Source organism: Macrotis lagotis, chromosome 1 (genome assembly GCF_037893015.1).
Source record: "Macrotis lagotis isolate mMagLag1 chromosome 1, bilby.v1.9.chrom.fasta, whole genome shotgun sequence".
In the NCBI taxonomy this organism is placed as follows: domain Eukaryota; kingdom Metazoa; phylum Chordata; class Mammalia; order Peramelemorphia; family Peramelidae; genus Macrotis; species Macrotis lagotis.
In genome coordinates, this window is record NC_133658.1 from 191,982,064 (window position 1) to 192,004,483 (window position 22,420).

Genomic DNA, 22,420 nt, shown 5'->3' on the forward strand with positions numbered 1-22,420 from the left:
ATGTTTTTCTAGTTCTGCTCATCTCACTCAGCATCAGTTCATGTAAGTCTTTACATGCTTCTCTGAAATCCATTCCCTATTGTTTTCCGATAGGACAATAGTGCTCCATAATGTACATATACCACAATTTGTTCAGTCATTCCCCAACTAATGGGCATTCACTCAATTTCTAATTCTTTGCCACAACAAACAGAGATGCTATGAGTATTTTTGTACAACTGATGTTTGTACTCTTTTTTATGATCTCTTCAGAGCAAAGACCAAGTAGTGGTATTGCTGGGTCAAAGGGTATGCACATTTTGTTGCCTTTTGGGCATAATTCCAAATTGCTCTCTATACCAACAATGTATTAGTATCACAGATTTCCCACATCCCTTCCAACATTGATCACTGTACTGTACTTTCTGGTCATATTGGCCAGTCTGAGAGGTGTTAGGTGGTACCTTAGAGATGCTTTAATTTGCATTGTTCAAAGTAGTAATGATTCAGAGCAATTTTTCATATGATTAGGAATAGGTTTGATTTCCTCATCTGTAAATTGCCTTTTTATATCCTTTGGCCATTTGTTAGTTGGGAAACGGCTTGTTTTTTTTTTTTTTTTTATAAATTTAACTCAGCTCTCTATATATTTTAGGAATGAGTCCTTTATCAGAAATACTAGTTGTAAAAATTATTTCCCAAATTAATACATTTCTTTGATATTGATTACAGTGGTTTTATTTGTGCAAATGCTTTTTAATTTAATGTAATCAAAATTATCTAATTTGTTTTTAATGATGTCCTTCGTGTCTTCCTTGTCATATACTGCTTCCCTTTCCACAGATCTGACAGGTAAACTATTCCTTGATCTCATAGTTTGCTTAGAAGATTATCTTTTAAGTCTAAATCCTGTACCCATTTTGATCTTATTTTGGTATAGGGTGTGAGATGTTGATCTAATCCAAGTTTCTGGACACTATCTTCTAATTTTCCCAACACTTTTTATTTAAGAGAGAGTTCTTAACCCAGAAACTGGACTCTGGGTTTATCAATCATCAGATTACTCTAATCATTTTCTATTGTCTCTTTTTCACCTAATCTAATCAATTCCACTGATCCACCACTTTATTTCTTAGACAGTATCAGACAGTTTTGATGACTGATGCTGTTTAATATAATTTTAGATCTGGTAAGGCTAAATCACCACCTTTTGCATTTTTTCATTAAATCTCTTAATATTCTTCACTTTTTGCTTCATATGAATTTGGTTACATGTTTTTCCTAGCTCTTTAAAGTAATTTTTTGGAAGTTTGATTGGTAAGGCACAAATAAGTAGATTAATTTAGGTAGAATTTTCATTTTTCTTATATTAGCTCAGCCTATCCATGAGCAGTTGATATTTCCTCAGTTTTTTAAAATCTGATTTTATTTGTATGAGAAGTGTTGCTACTTTGTCTTGCCAGTGATATAGATATATATAAATGCTGAGGATTTATGTGGGTTTATTTTATATCCTGCAACTTTGCTAAAGCTGCTAACTATTTCTAGTAATTTTTAAGATGATTTTTTAAAATCTTAATAAATTGAGTCCAGGATTTTTTTGTATACTCAATGTGTTCAGGAAGCCCAATATTTCTTATGCTGTATCTTCTGGATCTATCTAGGTCAATAGTTTTGCCATTGAGGCATTTTTCATTTTCTTCTATTTTTTCAGTTTTTTTTGCTTTTGTTTAACAGATTCTTGTTGTCTCATGAAGTAAATAGATTACAAAGATTCCATTCTTTTAGAGAAGAAGTTTCTTCATTTATCTTTTGCAACTGCTTTTCCCATTGGTCATTTCTATTTTTGAAGGAGTTTTCCAGTTTTTTCTACAATTTTATGACAATTAAGAAATACAGCTTAAGTTTCAAGAGTCATGAGTCATTGGGGTTGACTAGGTTGCACAGTGGGTAAAGCACTGGCCCTGAAGTCAGTAGTAGCTGAGTTCAAGTGCAGTCTCAGACACTTAGTAATTACCTAGCTTTGTGGTCTAGGGCAAGCCACTTAACCCCATTTGCCTTGCAAAACATTAAAAACAAAAGAGTTAAAAGTCATGTGGTCATTTCATCATAAAGTAATTTATAAATAACTATTTAACTGTGTGTCACCTGAAATTTTGATGTTTCATTTTCTTCTCTTCTGCCATATTGAACAATAGGAAACTCTCTACAATGCTCAAAAATGCCATTATTCTGAATGTCTCTGAGGAAACCTCATCTTTGACAACTATTGAAAAGAATAAAAGTCACTTGCTACTAAAATAGTTGCTAAATGGATAAAGTAGTTAACTATATGTATTAGTCACTTAAAATTGTACCAAGAAAATGTTAGTAGTCTATAAAATAAAAAAACTGAACAGAATTGTCTGGATGTCCACTAATCTCAGCAAACTGATTGACAGAGTGCTCCAAAGACTATGCATATATTTTGATTATCAGCCAATAGAGAAAATCCAAGTACTTGCCCACACTTGGTCCCCAAATAGAGAATATTTACAAATTTTCAGATGAAAGTCTAGTTGTTTCTTCATCTCCTTCATCTTCCTCCTCCTCTTCACAATCTCCATCTATTTGCTGTTCAAGTCCCTCTTTTGTAATCATTTTTGTAATCATTTCATAATAATTCCTATTTACACTAATATGGGGGGACCAGTTGTCCTCCCATCTGTCACTATCTCTGTCTGAATGGTGCTTTCCACCTTAGCCCTCAGTTCCATTATTTCCCAGAGTTCCTATTTTCTCCATCCTTGCATTTCTGTTTCTCACTGTCTCCTTTTCCCTCACTGTAAGATTTCTGTTGTTTTTGGCCTCAGATTACTCCTCTTTCTTTAAGACTGCTTTTGGTCCTTTTTACTCATGGATGTAGAGAGGCCAGAAGGAGTCAATGAAGCCCACAGTGGCAGTTAGATTCTGTAGGAACCAGAAATGGTGTCTTCCTCCAGTGATGAGCCAAATGATCAGGAACAATATGCAGTAAGCAATGACAAAAAGAAGGATGCTGGCTACAAAACAGCCTGCTGTGACACTGAGGTAATAAACCCCTACTTGCATCTCTGCTGGCCACAGGGGGAAGAGGGTCACTGCTACTACTGCTATCACAAGAACTAGTCCCATGGCAAATGTTTTAAAGTGGAGGTCATAATTCCACACATATACCTCATTTCTATCCTACAACATTTGGTCTTCATGTGGATCAAGTTCAAATATTTTTTTGGTTTCTTTTTTGGGTGTTCCTGATGTTTCCTCCTTTTTTGACTCTTCCTTTTCTCCATGTATTTTTTCTTTCTCTTCTTAGTCTTTTCATCTTTTAGATTTTCTTTCTTGCTTCTTTTTTTCCCTCTTATCCACTTTCTACCATTCCTTTTTCTTTCTTTGTCTCTTTGTCAAGTTTCACTTTCATCACCTTTAATGCTCAGTGAAAGAACTGTTTATTTAAAAGCCTATTACAAGAGGGAACCTCCAGATGGAGCAGTGGATAGAGCACCTTCCCTGGAGTTAGGAGGATCTGAGTTCAAATCCAGCCTCAGACGCTTAATAATTGCCTAGCTGTGTAACCTTGGGCAAGTCACTTCACCTAATTGCCTTGGAAAAACAAAAACAAAAAAAAATGCCTGTTATAATAGTCAACAACAGGCTCTCAGGTTATAAACAAAGCTTGTTCTCCTTTCTAGGCCTTTGCCCATTTGGAATCTAAAAGACAGTCTACTGCTTTTGATAACAAATTAATCGACTTGTTACCCATCATATTTGTGGATTTTGTGGGACAATTGAAGTGAAGATATGCGGCTACTACCTTTTCTTCATTGGATGGTTCTCCAACTTCCTTATTCCTCAGGGATTTCCTTTAGGGAGTCTGGCCAAGTTAGGATCCTGGAGTCCCTGGCATTCCCCAGACTGAAGGGCAGAAGGTCAGACCAAAGGGCTTTATCCTGGGAAGCAAAGTTGCATCCATGTTCTGGGGGCCGAGGCCTCTCTGTAAACAAATTGGGGGAGGAAGCATTGCTCAGGTGCCAAAGTGACTGAGGCCTGAGGTGGAGGTGAAGGGGGTGTCCCTTGAGCATGAAATGAGAAAGGAGAGGGGGAGAAAGTGAGACTGGATCTCAGAGAACAGCCATTAGGCAGAGGCCACCCCACCTCTCAGCACTGGAAGAGGGGTCAGGTCCTGGAGGACACCCTATAATTTGTGAGCTTTGAGCAGCAGAGCAGAGTGGGGGGTAGCACAGGGCCCCATGCACCCCAGACCATGCTTAACCAAGCCCATATCATATGACATGATCCCACTGGAGGGCCCCCTCCTGCAACCTTCAAGCTAACTTTCAATGGACTCCCCTTTCTATTAGCCTTCCTTCCTTTTCATAGGATCTTGTGTTGGGTGACTGTCGGGTTCACAGACTTTTGGTTTTGAGATACCTAGAGATTATGGTCACTGGGCTTTGTAACTCCAAGTGGGCCAACCAGTATGGGGTGCACAACACTTTCTCTAGAGTGTATGTGACCTTGATTTGTGGCCCAATCTCTAGGCCTGGGGGTGGGGGGGGGGGGTTAGCATCTGGATTAATTTAGCACAATGTGGGCTGTGCCCTTGTGCTATATATTTAATGTCCTTATTCTACTGAGAGAGAGCTGCAGTCTCCATCTGAGCCTGGGGGAGGGGGGGGGGCTTTTCAGTGCTTGTTCTGGGAAGAATCACTTTCTCCCACAAGGATGGAGTAGATGGAACTCAACTGGAAACTTGGGGACTCCCCTGAAAATATGGGGCTCACAATTCACAATCTTGGTCTTCCAGGCCAGTGGAACTGACCAGACTGATGTCTACCTGCCAGGCCAGGCTGGAGTGTTCCTGCTCTCCACTCCCACAGCCAAAGCTTCTGCAGTTGTTCTCAGGTTAGTTCTAGATCTCACCCCATCACCTCTGCACTGGCTCTCTGATCACTGTCCCTGGCTCACCCTGTTCCTCTGATACATACCTTGCTGGTAGATGTTCTTCTTCTCTATTCTTTGGATTATATAGATCCAAATTCTGTTAAGGGGCTGAATTCATATTAGTTCTGAAGGAATGCCAGGAGACATTAGGATAGTTCCTGACTTCCCTTCACCATCTTCTCTCCAAGTTAATTTTGAAAGGATACTTCCAGGGTAGAGACAAGATGGAAGTACAAAACTAGCCTGTTACTAAAGGCTTTCTTAAAGCTATAGATACCACCAAAAAATACCCAGTGAATAAAGTTCTCAAATCAAGACATAAAGAAGAATTTTCTTTAAAGATCTGTCTCTTTGAGAATAAAAGGGAAGTAAAGGACACCACAGGCAGGAGAGTGGGAAAGACATTGGGAGATACTTAGTCACAGAGCAATTCAAGTCTCAACTCAGTAAATTGACTTAACAGGAGGCCAGCAGAGAGGGTCCAAATCCCAGACAAAATCTGAGCCCTGGGAACACTGGGTCAACTGGCAGCACTGACTTGGGAACAAACCACTGCATAGGCAATAGCTGGACTGTATAGGCATCATCTTGGCAAGTGATCTGCAAGTCTCTAACAAAAATGCTTGGTACTAGATTCCCTGTACACCAAGAGTAGAGCTCAGCTATCAAAATGAGCAAAAAAATGAAAAAAGAGCACTAACTATAGAAAGATGCTATTCATATGGGTATGATGAAGTACTATTTCAGAAGAAGAAAGAAATAAAAAATTACAAATTAATCTCAAATCCAAAACCTAATAGAATGGCTCAAAAACAATTTTAAACATCAAACAACTGGGGAAGAAGAGAAATTGAATAATAGAAATGGGAGGCATGCAATAAAATTATAAATAGTTGATTGAAGAAATCAATCCCTTTAAAAATATAAATGATCAATTAGACAAAAGAATATAGCTCACAAAAAATAAAATTAGCCAATGAAAAAGTAATGAGACTTAATTAAAACTAAAATTAATCATTTTGAAAAGGAAACACAAGAGCTACCTAAAGAAAATAAAGTCATACAAATTGGACTTGAACAAATGGAAAGTAATGACTCTGAGAAAAAAATCTCCATCAGACAAAGCCAAAAGCTTATATAAATAGAAGAAATTGTGAAGTAACTTTTAGGAAAAACAAAAAATATGGAAAATATATTCAGGAGTGATAATTTATGAATTATTGGTCTGCCCTAAAATTTCAATAAAAAAGAGCCTGTAAAATATCTTTCAGGAAATTATCATATCTAATATCATAGCAAAAGAAGATAAACTAATTCTTGAAAGAATGAACAGAAACTCTAGAAAGAGATCCTAGAATAAAAACCCAAGAAATATTATAGTCAACTTCCAGAATTCTCAGTTGAATTAAAAAATACTTCAAGCAGTCAAAAAGAAGAAATTTTAAAATCAGGATACCATATTCAGAATTACACAGGATTTATTTCTTTCATAGGATCCAGAATATGATATTTTAGAGGGCAAGGGACCCTGGATTACAACCAAGAATTTGCTACTCAGCATATTCTTTCAGGGGAAAAGATGGATTTTTAATGAAATAGAAGACATCCAAAACTTTCTCAGAATAAAGACCAAAATTGAAAAGTAAATTTTATACACAAATATAAGACTCAAGAAATGCATAAAAAGATAAGTGTAAACAGGAAAAAAACAGTAGTCAAGGACATTAAATTGTATACATCCCTAAAAGGGAAAACATTATTTTTATTTCTTGAGAATTGTATTTCTCTTAAAATAGGTAAAGAAGTTCATTTAAGGAGGTGGAGTTAAGATGGCAGAATAAAAGCAAGTACTCCCATGAAATCTCCCCCCAGTCCACTCCAAATTCTTTCAAATAGTGATTCAAACCAAATTTTGACATGACAGAACCCATAAAAAGACTGAATGAAAAAAAAAATTTTCAGCCCAAGAAAATTTGGAAGATTCAAAGGAAGGGACTTTTGCACTGGGGTTAGAAAAGGCCAGCAGCATAACTGCCAGAATGAAATGATTACATCCCTGCAGGAGTAGATTAAGGGGTGCCTGGGCTTCTAGGAGCACCTAGGTCACTGGCAGTGCTTTCCAAACGTTTCAGCCCAAGAACATCTTGGAAGGTCAGCAGGAAATCTCTGCTATACCAGGATGAGGGGGAACCCAGTGCAGTGGGCCTCAACAGAAATGCAACCCCAGTGAATCAGGAACATGCTTTGGAAGTCACCTAGCAGATGCTTCCAGAATGCTCAACTCACAAATGTTAAGGGATTTGTTGGAGATTACTGAGGTCTCTTTCCTTTCCCTGAAGTATGAATTTATTGCTTTGACCATACTGAAATACAAGTCTCAGTTTGGGATAACTGTCCTAAGTAAAAGCGCAGGACAACAGAATTACAGCCTATAGTGGAGCAGGGACTTTCCTCACAGTTCTGGAGCAGAAAAGAAGCCTTGTGGTTACCCTCAAACCAGAGCACAGGCCAAGTGAGCAGTCAGAGCCTCTCATAAGACCATGGAAGAAATGAGAAATTGCAAGTCCCTTGGAGGGGTATCCCTGAAAACATCTGCAAAAATCCCCAAAAGTTTGATAATATGTCCTATACCCTAGAACCAGAGCTCCATCTTAAAAGAGTAAAAGTCAAGTCATAGATAGGGGGAAATGAGCTAACCAGGAAAAAAATCCAACCTCTAGAGGATTAAAGTACATACTCATAACATAACAAAGTAAAACTTCTGTGTCTACAACAATAAAGAAAAATAGGAATTGGTCTCAAGCTGTGGAAGTCAAAAAATTTTGAAAGTCAAATAAGGGAGGTATAGGAAAAGTTGGGAAGAGAAATGAAAGTGATGCAGGAAAATCCTGAAAACAAACTCTGCAGCTTAGTGAAGGATATACCAAAAAATACAGAAGAAAACAGCATCTTAAAAATCAGTTTGGTTCAATTAGAAAAAGAAGTCAGAAAGGTCAATGAGGAGAAGAATACCTTAAAACAGATTTGGCCAAAGGAAATGGAGATACCAAAGCTCTCAGAAGAAAATAATTTCTTCAAAGGTAGAATTGAGCCAAGAGAAATTGATGGCATTGTGAGAAATCAGGAAAAAAATAAAATAAATCCAAAATAATGAAAAAGTAGGAAAAAATGTGAAATATCTCATAGAATTTGTTCATGGAAAGGAATAACAGATCCAGTAGAGATAATTCAAAATTTATTGGACTACCTGAAAGTGATGATCAATAATAGAGCCTAGACTTTCAATTTTCAAGAACTTATCCAGGAAAATTTCTCTATCGTAGCAGCAGAAGATAAAAAAAAAATCAAGCAATCACCTTCTGAAAAAGATCACAAAATGAAAACTGCCATAGTAGCCTAGTATGAGAACTCCCAAGTCATGGAGAAAACATTGGAAGCAGCCAGAAAGAAACAATTCAAATATCATGGAGCTACAGTAAGATTTAGCAGCTTTAACATTAAAAGAGAATAGGGTTTGGAATATGATATTCTGGAAGGGAAAAGAACTGGAATTCCAACCACGAATCAACAACCCAACAAAAATGAAAATATATTGTCAGGAGCAGAAATGGATATTCAATGCAATAGAGGACTTTCTAATTTCCCTGATGAAATGAGTGTAGTTAAAGAGAAAGTTTGAATGTCAGGAGTGAAAATAAAGAATGGAGGCATGAATACTTGCAAGATGTCCCCCCAAACCACTCCAAATACCTTTCAATAATGACTCTAATCAAATTGAAGCATGGTCAAACCCACAAAAAGATTGAGTGAAAAATGTTTCTAGGGGCAACTAGGTAGTGCAGTACATAGAGCACTGGGTCTGAAGTCAGGAGGACCTGAGTTCAAATCTGGATTCAGACCCTTAATATTTACCTAGCTGTGTGACCTTGGACAAATCAGTTAAACCCATTGCCATGCAAAAGCCAAAAAGAAAGTTTCTAGTCTAAGACATTTTGGAAGATATGCAGAAAATGTTTGTTTCACCAGTGTTGGAAAGGGCCTATAGTTCAGTCCTACTGCACTGGAATGAACCAGCTCCAGTCATCCATCTGTGAGGTTTCTGGGTCCCTAGGGCACTTGGATCCATGGAAATTGTGGCAGTGTCCAGAACTCTCTGTCCAGGGACTACCAAGGACAATTGGGGAACTCAGCAGATAAACTCCACTGTACCAGAGTGAGAGCCAAGTCCAGTCCAGCACAGGTCTCAGTGCAGAATTAACTATGGGAACTAGGAGTATGCCTGGGGAACCACGCGGCAACTGCTTCCAGAGTGTTCAACCCATGTAAGGTAAGGGGATCAAGGAAGATTGTTGCTTTGTCTATTCTCATATCTAGGTTGCAGACTGGAGTCCTGCCCTCCCCGCCCCAAAAAGGATTAAAGTACAAGAGAGCTCAGTGCCAAAGCTGAGCACAGACTCTCTTCATGGTTCCAGGGCAGAAAGGAGAGTTCAGGTTATCTATAAACCAGAGCACAAACCATGAGATCCATCAGAATCTCTCATAAGACCCTTGAGGAATTGAGTTCCCAGAGCTGGCCCTGAAAATAACTTCAAAAACCCTTAAAAACTTGGGACAATGTGTCCTCCACCAATGAAGCTGGGAGAATGAGAAAACACAGAACAAAAAAATATGAACAAAGACATTTAATTGATCATATGGAGAATCAAAATACAACCTCATAAAATAACAAAGTCAAAGTTTCTGGATCCAGAACCACAAAGAAAAATATGAATTGGTATCAGGTTATGATAGAGCTCAAAAACTATTTTGAAAATCAAGTAAAGGAGGGAGAGGAAAAATTGGGAAGATAAATGAGAGTGAAGCAGGGCAATCATGTAAACTGAGTCAGCAGCTTACTGAAGGAAATAACAAAAACAATGAAGAAAATAGAATTTTAAAAACAAGTTTAGGTCAAATGGAAAAAACAGTCCCAAAGGCCAACAAGGAAAAGAATGCCTTAAAAATCAGAACTGGCCTGAAGGCAAAGAAGAAACAAATGCTCTCTGAAGAAAATAATTTCTTAAAGTGTAGAATAGAGCTAAGAGAAACTGATGACTTTGTAAGAATAGAAGAAACAATAAAACAAAACCAAAAGGATGAAAAACTAGAAGAAAATGTGAAATATCTTATTGAATAAACAACTGAACAGAAAAAACAGATCCAGGTAAGATAATTTAAAAATTAATGGACTACCTGAAAATCATGACTAAATCCCCAACCCCACCCCTCCTCAAAAAAAAAGCTAAACATAATTTTTTTCAAGATATAATCCCCCCCAAAAAAAATTGTCCAGATATACTAGAAGCAGAGGGAAAAACAGATATTGAAAGAATTCACTGATCACTTCCTGAAAGAGATCCAAAATGAAAATGGTTACAAATATTCTACCCAAATTTCTGAATTTTTTCAAGTCAAGGAGAACATATTAAAAGCACTCAGGTAGAAACAACTCAAATATCCTGAAGCTACAGTCAGGATTGCACATAATTTACCAGCATCTACATTAAGGGCTTGTAGGGCTTGGCATATGATATTCTGAAAGGGAAAAGAATTTGATTTACAATAAAAAATCAACTAACCAGAAATAAAAAACTGAACATATTTTTTCAGAGGAAAAAATGGATATTCAATAGAATAGAGGACTTTCAAACTTTTGTGATGAAATGATTGAGATGAACAGAAAGTTTGATTTTCAAGTATAGGCTCAAGTGAATCATAGAGGGAGATAGTAAGGGAAAATTATGAGGGAAATAATGGATTTGAACTGCTTGTGTTCCTTAATAGGAAGATGATACTGTTAACACACATGATTATTTCAATTTACTAGGGTAATTACGAGCATTTATAGACAAGGCACAGAAGGGTATTGAATTAAATATAATATATTAAAACCTGGAGTCAATTGATGACAAAGCACTGTATTGGGAGATAGGGAAAGAGAGGATAAATGGGGTAAGTTATTTTATATGGAAGAGGCAAGAAGTAGCTTTTGCAATGGAGTGGAAGAAGGAGAAGGCGAAAGGGCATGAGTAAACCTTTTTTTCTCATTGGAAGTCGCTCAGAGAGGAAATAATATACACACTCAACTGGGACTAGAAATGTCTTACCTTAGAAGAAGATTGGAGAGGAAAGGAATGGGAGAAATAGATGGGGCAGGGAAAGAATGTTGTTGATAGAAGAGAGGGAAGATTGTGGGAGAGGATATTTGGATTCAACAGACTTTTGAGGAAGGACTGGGTGAAAGGAACAAGAGAATAGAATAAATGGGGTGGGGGAATAGGATGGAAGGACATACAGATAGCAATAGCAACTGTGGGACAAAAAAGCAATTTCTCTGATGGACTCATGATAAAGAGTGCTTTCTAATACAAAGAAAGCACTGATGATGTCTGAATACAGACTGAAATACACACTTTCCTCACACATTATTTTTCTTGAGGCTTCTCTTTGAGGAATGGAAATTGTGTTTACTTTTACAATATGACTATTTTAATAATACTTTTCTTGCTTAAACGTATTTAACCTACACCAAGTAACTAGTTTGCTTAAAGGGGGGGGAGTAGCATGGGAGGGAGGAAGAAAATCTAGAATTTATGGATTTTGATGTAAATGGTAAGTCTTACTTTTGCATTTAGCTGGGGTAAAATAGGTAAAAAGAAAAAAGGAAAAATTAGTAAAAGAAAAAAAGTAAAATATCTTCAAAAAAGAAGAGAAATTTTTATCTTCAAGTATAGCACTCAGGTGAAGCACAGAGAGGGAAGATGGGAAGGGCAAATCAAGAGGGACTTAATGATGTTGAACTACTTACATTCCTGCATGAGGAGATGATACTGATAACTTATATGAACCTTCTCATTTATTAGGACAGTAAGAGGGAGCATATATAGACAAGGTAGAGGAGGGCAATGATTTTCATGGAATTAATGGGGGGAGAAAAGAATATACTGAGAGAAAGGAGTGGTATAATGGGGAAGTTATTTCACATAAAAGAGGCAAGGAAAAGCTTTTACAAGAGTGTAAGAGGGGAAAGATGAGGGGGAGTGAGTGAACTTTACTCTCATTGGATCTGTCTCAGATAGGGAATAATATAAATACTCAATTGGGTATAGCAATCTATTTTACCGTAGAGGAAAAAAAGGAGAGAAAAGGTAAGGGAGAAAGAGGGTGAGAGGGGATGTAGGTGATAGAAGGGAGGGAAGATCATGGGAGGGAGTAATCAGATAAAACACAATTTTGGGGAGGGAGAGGGTGAAAGAGAGTGAATAGAACAAATAGGGGTGAGAGGAGAATAGGACGGATAGAAATACTGCTAGCACTGGTGACTGTCGGAAAAAATTTTATTTTTGTTTCTCATTTCCCAATTGATGGATGATCAGGAGATATGAACAGTTTTGAGATGGGATTATCAATGCAATCTAAATATTTTTTGAACTGTTACCTCACTCTTGATAGGGGAAATATAGATTAAAACAATTCTGATGTACTATCTCATATCTATTGGATTGACTATTGGGACAGAAGGAGAAAATGATAAATGTAGGAGTGGATATGGGGAAATTGAGACATCGATGCATTTTTGGAGTAGCTGTGAAATGATTCAGTAATTCTAGAGAGTGGTTTGGAGTTTTAACAAAGGGTTAAAAAATCATGCCTACCCTTTGACCTATCAGTGTGACCAAGCTTATATTTAAGAAAAGAAGAAATATAGGAAAAATATTTAAATGCAGCCATATTATAGCAGCGGGGTGGTGACTGAGGGAATGCCCAGCTGGTAAGGGTAAACAAATGGTGAAATGTGATTGAGATGAAATGCTATACTTCTATAAGAAATGATGAATAGGATGCTCTCAGGAAAAACATGTGCATGAGTAGGTGTAATGGGAAATGTACCTTATAAAATGTAACAGCAATATTGCAAGATGATTAGCTATGAATGACCTACCTTTTGTCAGTAATGCTGTTATGCAAGAGAGCAAGCTTGGTGTCTGAATACAGAATGAAGGATATTTTTTCTTTTTTACTTTATTTTCTTGAGCGTTTTCTTCTTTGAGGGATGGAATTTATGTTTACTTTTACAACCTAACCCCTGTACCAATGATTTTCATAGTTATGCATTTTAAAATACACCAAGTAGCTTACTTAGTCAATGAGGGGAAATGCAGTGGGAGGAAGGTAGAGAATTTGGAACTCAAGGTTTTGGAAGTAAATGTTGAAACTTGTTTTTGCATGTAGCTGGTGGAAAAATTTTAAAGTCAGCAATTTAAAAAAACACACTTAGAAAAAAACGTATGGATAGGCAATAATCATGAATATGGTTAGCCTTTAGTCAATACCTATGGAAATGAGGGTTGAATGTAGTTGAAGGGATTATACTTAGAGGATGTGGGTATAAATGAGTCATGAAGATATGCTGAGAATGAAGACTAGGAATTTATTTAGAGGAAATAGATATAAATATGTCATGAATTGATGCTATTTATGAGAGTTCTATTTTCTATTGTGTTAGAGGGAAGGATAGTATTTAGAGTCTTTAAATAATTAAATTGTGAAATGATCTTGCTTTACTAGACATTTAGTTAATGAGGATTGAGCTATAAAAGGGAGCTTCAGAGACTGTACTTAGTGAGGCTAGACATAAATAGGTCATGAAATAATATTGATTTATTCTATATTGTTTTTAATAAGGGTTGTACTATAGGGACAGAGGGAGAAAGTGTACCTGATCCTTTAAAGTATGTTGTAGTGATATAATGGAAGTAATATAGGGAAAGAAGAAGAGAGTGTACTCAGAAGGACTGAGCTGAAATAGATCATAAGTCAATTATGCTTTAATTTGATTTTTTTAGCTATTATTAGTGGGAGTATATTAGATCAGGTGGGTATAAATGGTTCATGAAATGACTTTGCTTTGCTTGATACTTTAGCTCATGATCTCTGTATGTCCATAGAAGTACATGTAAAGAGAGTATGGAACAAAGTGATTATAATTTGGTATTATTTATCACACTTGAGAAGTGTTTTGTAATGGAAAAGAAGAGGGGAGAACACTTAGATAGGAACTATGAGGCAGCATTGCTTATCAATCCATCCATCAATAAATCAATCAACCCTTGAGAAAGGTACTCCTATCTGTCTAATAAAAGGAGTATAATTTGACAACAGGGTTTAGGGTATGAGTTAAAATAATAAATACCTGAAAAGAAGAATTTTACTAGGAATTGGCTTAGGCATTTGAGGATAAATAACACCGCATAAAGAGGTAAAAAGACCGATATAGTAGAGGGAAAGAAGAAAGGTTATGAAAACTTTGTAAACCCCATATTCATCAGATTTGGGCCAATTAGGGAATAAATAAATAAATTTCCAATTTGGTTTAAAAATCTATCCTATCTTATGCACCCAATGGGATAACATCCAAATTCTTAGAGAATAAGCTGAAAGAACTACAGGAAGACATAGACAGCAAAACTCAATAGTGGGAGACCTCAACCTCTCACTCTCACATCTAGATAAATCGAATCATAAAATAAACAAGAAAGAAATTAAGAGGTAAATAAATTGTTAGAAAAACTAGATATGATATACCTATGGAGGAAATTGAATGGGGATAGAAAGGAATATACCTTTTTTCTCTGCAGTATATGGCACTTATGCAAAAATTGACCATGCACTAGGACATAAAAAACTAGTGTTCTACTATAGAAAGGCAGAAATTATGAATACATCTTTCTCAAATCACAATGCAATAAAAGTCACATGAAATATAGCACGAGGGAGCTGTAGAACCAAAACCAACTGGAAACTAAATAACCTCATTTTAAAGAATGAGTGGATCAAAAAAAATTATATAAAAATTAATCATTTTATCCTAGATAATGACAATAATGAAACAATATAGCAAAACCTATGGGATTCACTCAAAGCAACTGTCAGGAGATATATTAAATCTTTAAATGCTTACATGAATAAATTAGAGAAAGAGGAAATCAATGAACTAAATATGCAACTAAAAAATTAGAGAAAGAACAAATATACCAAATTAGAAATTCTAAAAATTAAAGGAGAAATTAATACAATAAAAAGCAAAAAAATATTGAATTAATAAAGCCAAGTGTTGGTTTTATGAAAAAAATAATAAAATTGATAAACCTCTGGCTAATTTGATTAAAAAAAGAAAGAAAGAAGAAAACCAAATTGCTAGTATCATAAATGAAAAAATGTGAACTCACCACTGAGGAGGAAATTAAAGTAATAATTCAAAATTGTTTTGCCCAATTCTATGCCAATAAATTGGAAAATCTAAGTGAAATGTATGAATATTTACAAAAATATAATTTACCCAGGTTAATTGAAGAGGAGATTAAATACCCAAACAACCCTATCTCAGAAAAAGAAATTCCACAAGGATGCCCATTAACACCACTACTATTCAATATCACATTAGAAATGTTAGCTTCAGCAATTAGAAAAGATAAAGAAGTTGAAGGAATTAGAATTGGGAAGAAAGAGACAAAACTCATTCTTTACAGATGGCATGATGGAATACCTAGAGAATCCCAAGAAATCATGCAAAAATTACTGGAAACAATTAGCAATTTTAGCAAAATGGCAGGATATAAAATGATCTCTCATAAATCCTCAACTTTTCTATAAATGACTGGCAAGATAAAGAAGGAAGAGCTAGAAAGAGAGATCCCATTCAAAGTAACCTCAGGCAATATAAAATACCTGGGAGTCTATTTGCCAAGGCAAACTCAGAAACTTTTTGAAAACAATTATAAAACACTTCTCACACAAATTAAATCAGATTTAAATAACTGGTTAAACATCAACTGCTCATGGATAGATAGAGTTAATATAATAAAAATGACAATTCCATGAAAGCTAAACTACCTGTTTAATGCTCTACCATTCAAAATTCTAAAAAAATTAGTTTAATGAGTTAGAACAAGTTGTAAGTAATTTATATGGAGAAATAAAAAAGTCAATAATTTCCAGGGATTCAATGGAAAAAAGTGCAAAGGAAGGGGGCTTAGACCTTCCGGATATAAAATTATATTATAAAGTTTCAGTCATCAAAACTGTCTGGTATTACCTAAGAAATAGATTGGTGGACCAGTGGAATAGAATAGGTGCAATAGCAGGAAATGATTTTAGTAATCTGCTATTTGATAAACCCAAAGAGTCCAGCTATTGGGATAAAAACTCTCTCTTTGATAAAAACTGCTGGGAAAATTGGAAGTTAGTATGGAAGAAACTTACATTAGACCAGCACCTTACACCCTATTCCAAGATAAGATCCAAATTGATACAGTATTTAGACATAAGAAACTATATTATAAGCAAACTAGAAGATCAAGGAGTAGTTTCCTTGTCAGATCTATGGAAAGGGAAGCAGTTTATGACTAAGGAAGAAATGGAGAACATCATTAAAAACAAACTAGATAATTTTGATTACATTAAATTAAAAAGCTTTTGCACAGTCAAAACCACTGTAACCAAGATCAAAAGCAATGTGAAACTGTGAAACAATCTTTACAACTAGTATTTCTGACACAGGAATCATGTCTAAAATATACAGAGAATGGAGTCAAATTTAAAAAAAAAAAAAGCCATTCCCCAATTGACAAATGGTCAAAGGATATGGAAAGGCAATTTACAGATGAGGAGATCAAAGCAATCCATAATCATATGAAAGATTGCTCTAAATCATTACTTATTAGATAAATGCAAATTACAGCATCTCTGTGGTAGCACCTCACACCTCTCAGCCTGGCCATTATGACCAGAAAGGACAATGATTATTGTTGAAAGGGTGTGGGAAATCTGGGACACTAATACATTGTTGGTGGAGTTGTGAACTCATTCATCCTTTCTGGAGAGCAAACTGGAATTATCCCCAAAGGGCAACAAAAATGTGCATACCCTTTGATCCAGCAATACCACTACTAGGTCTATACACTGAAGATATGATGAAAAAGGGTAAAAACATCACTTGTACAAAAATATTTATAGCAGCCCTATTTATGATGGCAAAGAATTGGAAATCAATTAAATGTCCTTCAATCAGGGAATGACTTAGCAAACTGTGATATACACACACACACATGTGTGTGTGTGTGTGTGTGTGTTATGGAACACTATTGTTCTATTAGAAAGCAGGAGGGACAGGAATTCAGTGAAGCCTGGAGGGATTTGCATGAACTGATGCTGAGTGAGATGAGCAGAACCAGAAAAACACTGTACACCCTACCAGCAACATGAGGGTGATGATTAACCTTGATGGACACGCTTATTTCATTAGTGCAACAATCAGGGACAATTTGTTGCTGTCTGCAAAGGAGAATACCATCTGTATCCAGATAAAGAACCGTGGAGTTTGAACAAAGTTCAAGGAGTATTCCCTTCAATTTAAATTAAAAAAAACTGCTATCTTATTGTCTGATCTTGCTATCTCTTATATTGTATGTTTCTTCTTTAAGGATATGATTTCTCTCTCATCACACTCAATTTGATCAATGTCCAACATGGAAACAATGAAAAGAATGACAAATCACTTAAAATAAATAAAACAAAATAAATAAATAAACACATAAATACAAAAAATCTTTAATTAAATAAATATCTATCCTCTCCAACAGGGAAGTAAGGAGAACAATGGGAGAAAGGGAGAAAAGGGACTGATAAATGGGTAGTTAAAGGTCAAAGTAAAAGTGAAAATTTAAATTGAAAAGAAATGTTAAAGGGGAAACATTTGAAACAGAGAGATATAAACAGGGTAAAGAAAAAAAGAGCTTAGCAAACTATATTAAGCTTTAGTAGAATTAAGAAAATCATGGGTAGCAATCATGATCTCAGACAATAAAGAACAAAAATAAATCTTATTAAAAGCATTTAAAAAATGAACTACATATTCTTAAAATTACCATATGCTATGAAGTAATGTTATTAGGCATATATGTACCAAGTTGTGTCACATCCAAATTCTTTGAGATGAAAGTAAATGAATTAGAAGATATTGTCTATAATAGAGGAGAACCTCATTCTACTTCTCTTACAATTAGATAAATTTAAAGCAAAAATAAACAATAAGAAAGTTATGTAAGTGAATAGAATTTTAGGAGTCTTAGATATGATGAACCTTTGGAGAAAAAGGAATGGGTATAGATATAATTGTTTCAAATAGATTTTAGTTGATTTTTTCTAAGTTTCTCTAAGCATACCATCAGAAGAGTGAGAGATTTGCTTCCTCATTGCCAATTCTAATCCTTCAATTTCATTTTGTTCTCTTGTTGCTAAAGCTAACATTTTTAACACTATACTGAATAATAGTGATAATAATGGACATCTTTTTTTGATCCTGATCTGATTGGAAATGTTCCCAGTTTATTTACATTTTATATAATGCATGTGGATGATTATTATTTTAAGGACCATACCATTTGTTCTAATACTCTCATATTTTTGATAGGCGATCTTAGCATAGTCCTGGCTTCTCTCTGCCATTTTGGCCAGAAGTTCCCTCAATTTTATTTTTTTAAAGAAATTTTGCCCAACTTTGTTTTTGAGTGAATTATTTTCTATTGCATTTGACCAATTGTATTTACAAAGGATTTGTTTTCTTCTGTCATTTTTTTGTTGTTGTAAGATGCTGTTTTAAGATGTTATAAGATGTTGTTAATTTTCTCTTGCATTTCTATTCCCAATTTTTCATTTGATTTTTAAACTCCTTTCTGATCGCTTCTAAGAAATCTTTCTGGGCTGGAGACCAATTCATATTCTCTGCTGAATCTTCACACATAATTTCCTGTCTGTTCTCCTTTTCTGAGCTAGTATTCTTTTCTTCAAAGCAACATTCAATAGACCTTGCTTTGTGCTGGCCTTTTTTCATTTTGGGATGTTAGCTTTTCCTAGAGTATTGTGTTGGGAAAGGTACTGGTTCACAGATCTTTGATGTTGAGAAACCTAGAGACCTTGCTCACTGGGGTTAGGAACTGAAAGAGGCTACTAAGTGGACCAACCAGTAAGGAATACCAGTAGCTTTCTTTAGATTGCCTGTATTGGCTGGATCTGGCTTGTCCTGTTGCAACCCAGTCACTTGGCTAGGTTGTCAGGGCCCAAAATGCCAGATGCTCTCTTTGGATAATCAGGACTTGGGAAGTCCTTCTGCCCACAACCAGGTCTTGTGGCAAGGAATGAATGTGGGGACTGTTTCTGTGTTTGTACTGGAAAAAGCCAGGCCCTCCCACCAGAATATGGGGGGGGGGGGGGGCGTGTCTCCTTTGAGAATGCCTGCAGTTCCTCTGGGAATCCTTGGGGCTAGAGCTTGGGCCACAGTATAGCTCAGCCAAGATTGCCAAATGGTTTTTTGTGGACAGCCTTGCTGGAGTTCTTCCAGTCCACCTACCACACATATTCCAAAGGTTTCAGCTCCCACTGCTTTAGTTATCAGGTCAGTCACCATGTTTCATCTTGTTGCTGGTGCCCTGAGCCTGTCTGTTCTCTGCCAGGACATGCTCACAATCTCCTGTGACAGAGGAGCTGGAAGATGTTCCCATCTATTCTTCTATGGGTTGTATCAATTCAAAATCTGTTAAGAGGTTTGATTCTTGTTAATTCTGAGGGGAAGTCAGGAATTAAAACAGTGCCCAGCTTCGCTCTGCCATCGTGGACAGAACATGAATTGACTTTCTCAGTTCACTCAGTCTATGTCAGGAGTATTGCTTGAAGTAATTTCTTTCTGATTCTGTGACCACTTTCTACCACCACTTTACTTCTTCTTGTAACAATATTTTCTTGATTAGCAATCTAGTCATTTAAGGTGAATAAAGTTTGGTAAGATAGAGGATCAAATAGGACACTCAAGAAATGTTAAAAGACACAGCTAGAGAGACCTTCTAAGAAATTGTTAGATTGTCTATTAAGAATTTATGAGAAATTATAAACTCTAGTCCATGAAAATGCTACTGGATAAGAAGGTACAAATGGCTGGTTATCTGCCCTGGTAGAAGAAGTATCCACATTGATAATATCATAGTTCCTTTGAAATCAGTAATTTTATTTATGAATGAAATATTTATTGGGAAGGTTGTTTTTTATTTAATATAATTTGATATCACAGTTTATTTTCCTTTATGAAAATCCAAATGGTGTTTGTTCAGAGGACATACATAATTTCATGTTGCCTCTATTTTCCAGTAAATTGGAGTATAAATTTTGACAACACCTCCAAACAAAGAAACGAAGAGAAAACAACTACTACAGAACCACAACCATAACCACTATCATTTGCTTTATGTAAAGGTTATTTCTCTATGACCAGAGATAGTTTTAAGAGTGATTGTAGGGAAGAAGTACTACAGACGAGAAATACAGCTATTATTCATAGTAATACTCAAAAGTGACTATGCAGTCATACCATAAATCATTATTCTCCAATAATTCAGTCCAAATCTTGAGTTTCCAAGGACAAAAAATAAAAATCAAAACCAAACCAACACCTTTTGGTAATAAAACTGACAATAATGAGTTTCCTGCTTAGATAGACTAGTTACTAAAATGTTAGGCAGTTTGCACAGTTATTGGTAGATAGTAGGCACTTAATAAATGTTTGCTAACTGATTGACTTTCTTTTTTCATTATCTGAATTTTAGTCTAATATTAAAACGATTATTTTCTATAAAAATTCACAAATTGCCAATGAAAGCAGTAGTTTCAAAAACAAGAGAGCAATGTCATTAGAAAGCAATTGTGAATTGTGAATCTCAAAATTTGGTGCTTGGATTTTGTGTGTATGTGTGTTTGTGTGAATGTTCTTTTTGAATAAAAAAGAAAAAACAGAATCAGAAGAAAAAACAGAGAATCATATTTTACTGGATAATATAATGAATGCCTTAGAATATTGTACTGAAAAAGTCAAAAACAAAATCAATGTCTATCTCTTGAGGAAACAAAGAAGCTTATTAAATAGAAAAGTAAAACAAACATTCTCTAGAAATGTTATTTCAAAATGCAAATGCATCTGGATCATAGCTATCCTAGGGTTATTGTGAATGCTTAAGTTTTATATTAAAAATAATATTGTCTAGTGATATTTCCCTAATTAAACACATTTGTGCCCTTAAAAAAAAGAAAGAAAAAAATTATGTCAAGGGTCAATTGATGCAGGGGAAGATGAAGAGAATTTGAATATAACAAAGAATTTGGGTGGAGATTTACATTGACTCTTGAGATATAAGTTGACTTGAAGTAGAGAATGATGATTGTAACTGAAACAATTGTAATCTTAAAAGCTGCTTGGGGTGGAGACCTCCCCCCCCTTATTCTTATTGTATCATTGATTCATTGTTTAATTTAAAATTCCTATGCTGATCTCCTTAGGCTTTACCCTCTACCTAATTCCTGGTCTAGTCAGAGAAAGGGAGTTCACCTTTTGCCCTCTGGATGAGAGGCAAGACTAAAAACCTGAGTAGGACAGAAATTCAGGGCTGGGTCAGTCTTCTTTGACCAAGGTCCAGCCAAGGATGCTTGGCTGTTCTTTTCTCTCTCTCTCTCTCTCTCTCTCTCTCTCTCTCTCTCACTCTCTCTCATTCTCTCTCATTCTCTCTCATTCTCTCTCATTCTCTCTCACACACACACATGTGTGCATGCATGCCCTTCTCATGTTTTATAACCTTTTTAATAAATTTTTGTTTTATTTCCACCCATGTTTTCCCAGTCTGAATAATGCTTCCTCATAGGCAGAAATGAACCCAAGTAGCCAGCAGCTACAAATGATGTATCTATTTATTCCTCAAGTTGTGTGCGCTACAGTAAGGAAACTTCATATGGATCACAGTTTCTTTATTTTTCTATATAACTGTTTAAAACTTTTTAAAATGTCATGTTCATCTAACTTATTTTGGACAACTTAAAGAAAGGAAAACTTTAAAATAGAAACGTAAAATATATTATTGCCAGATTAGTAAATTGCAGTAAGGCAAAACAGATAAAAGAACAGTCTTGATTGAGATGTGTTCAAATCATCTTTCAAACACAAAGCAACTGGGTCTGCTAGGTACCGCAAGGTATAAAGTTCCAAATATAACAAAAACTTGAATTCAAATTGGGTCTCAGATACATCAGAATTGGAGATAGTATTTCACATTTGTATTTATTAAATGGCATCCATGGTTTGTATTATCCTGGGCAAAGCAGTCAACCTCTCTCTGTTTCCTCATTATTAAAATATGAGTAAGAGCTACACACTACCTCCCAGGGTTGTTAAGAGAACCAAATGAAATAATGAGTTTAAGGTGCCTGACACACACTGTCATCATCATCATCATCATCATCATCATCATCATCATTGATTAGTTTTCTGCACATCGCTTTGTCTCTCATTTCCTCTTATAAATTTTTAAGCCTCTAACTTAAAATTATTGAGGGAGTTTTTGTTTAT

General features: G+C 35.6%; 1 pseudogene; it reads right to left on the bottom strand.

Moving 5' to 3' along the window:
- Positions 1 to 2,511: 2,511 nt before the first annotated feature.
- LOC141520692 (translocation protein SEC62-like) lies at positions 2,512 to 22,347 on the bottom strand (annotated as a pseudogene).
- Positions 22,348 to 22,420: the final 73 nt, after the last annotated feature.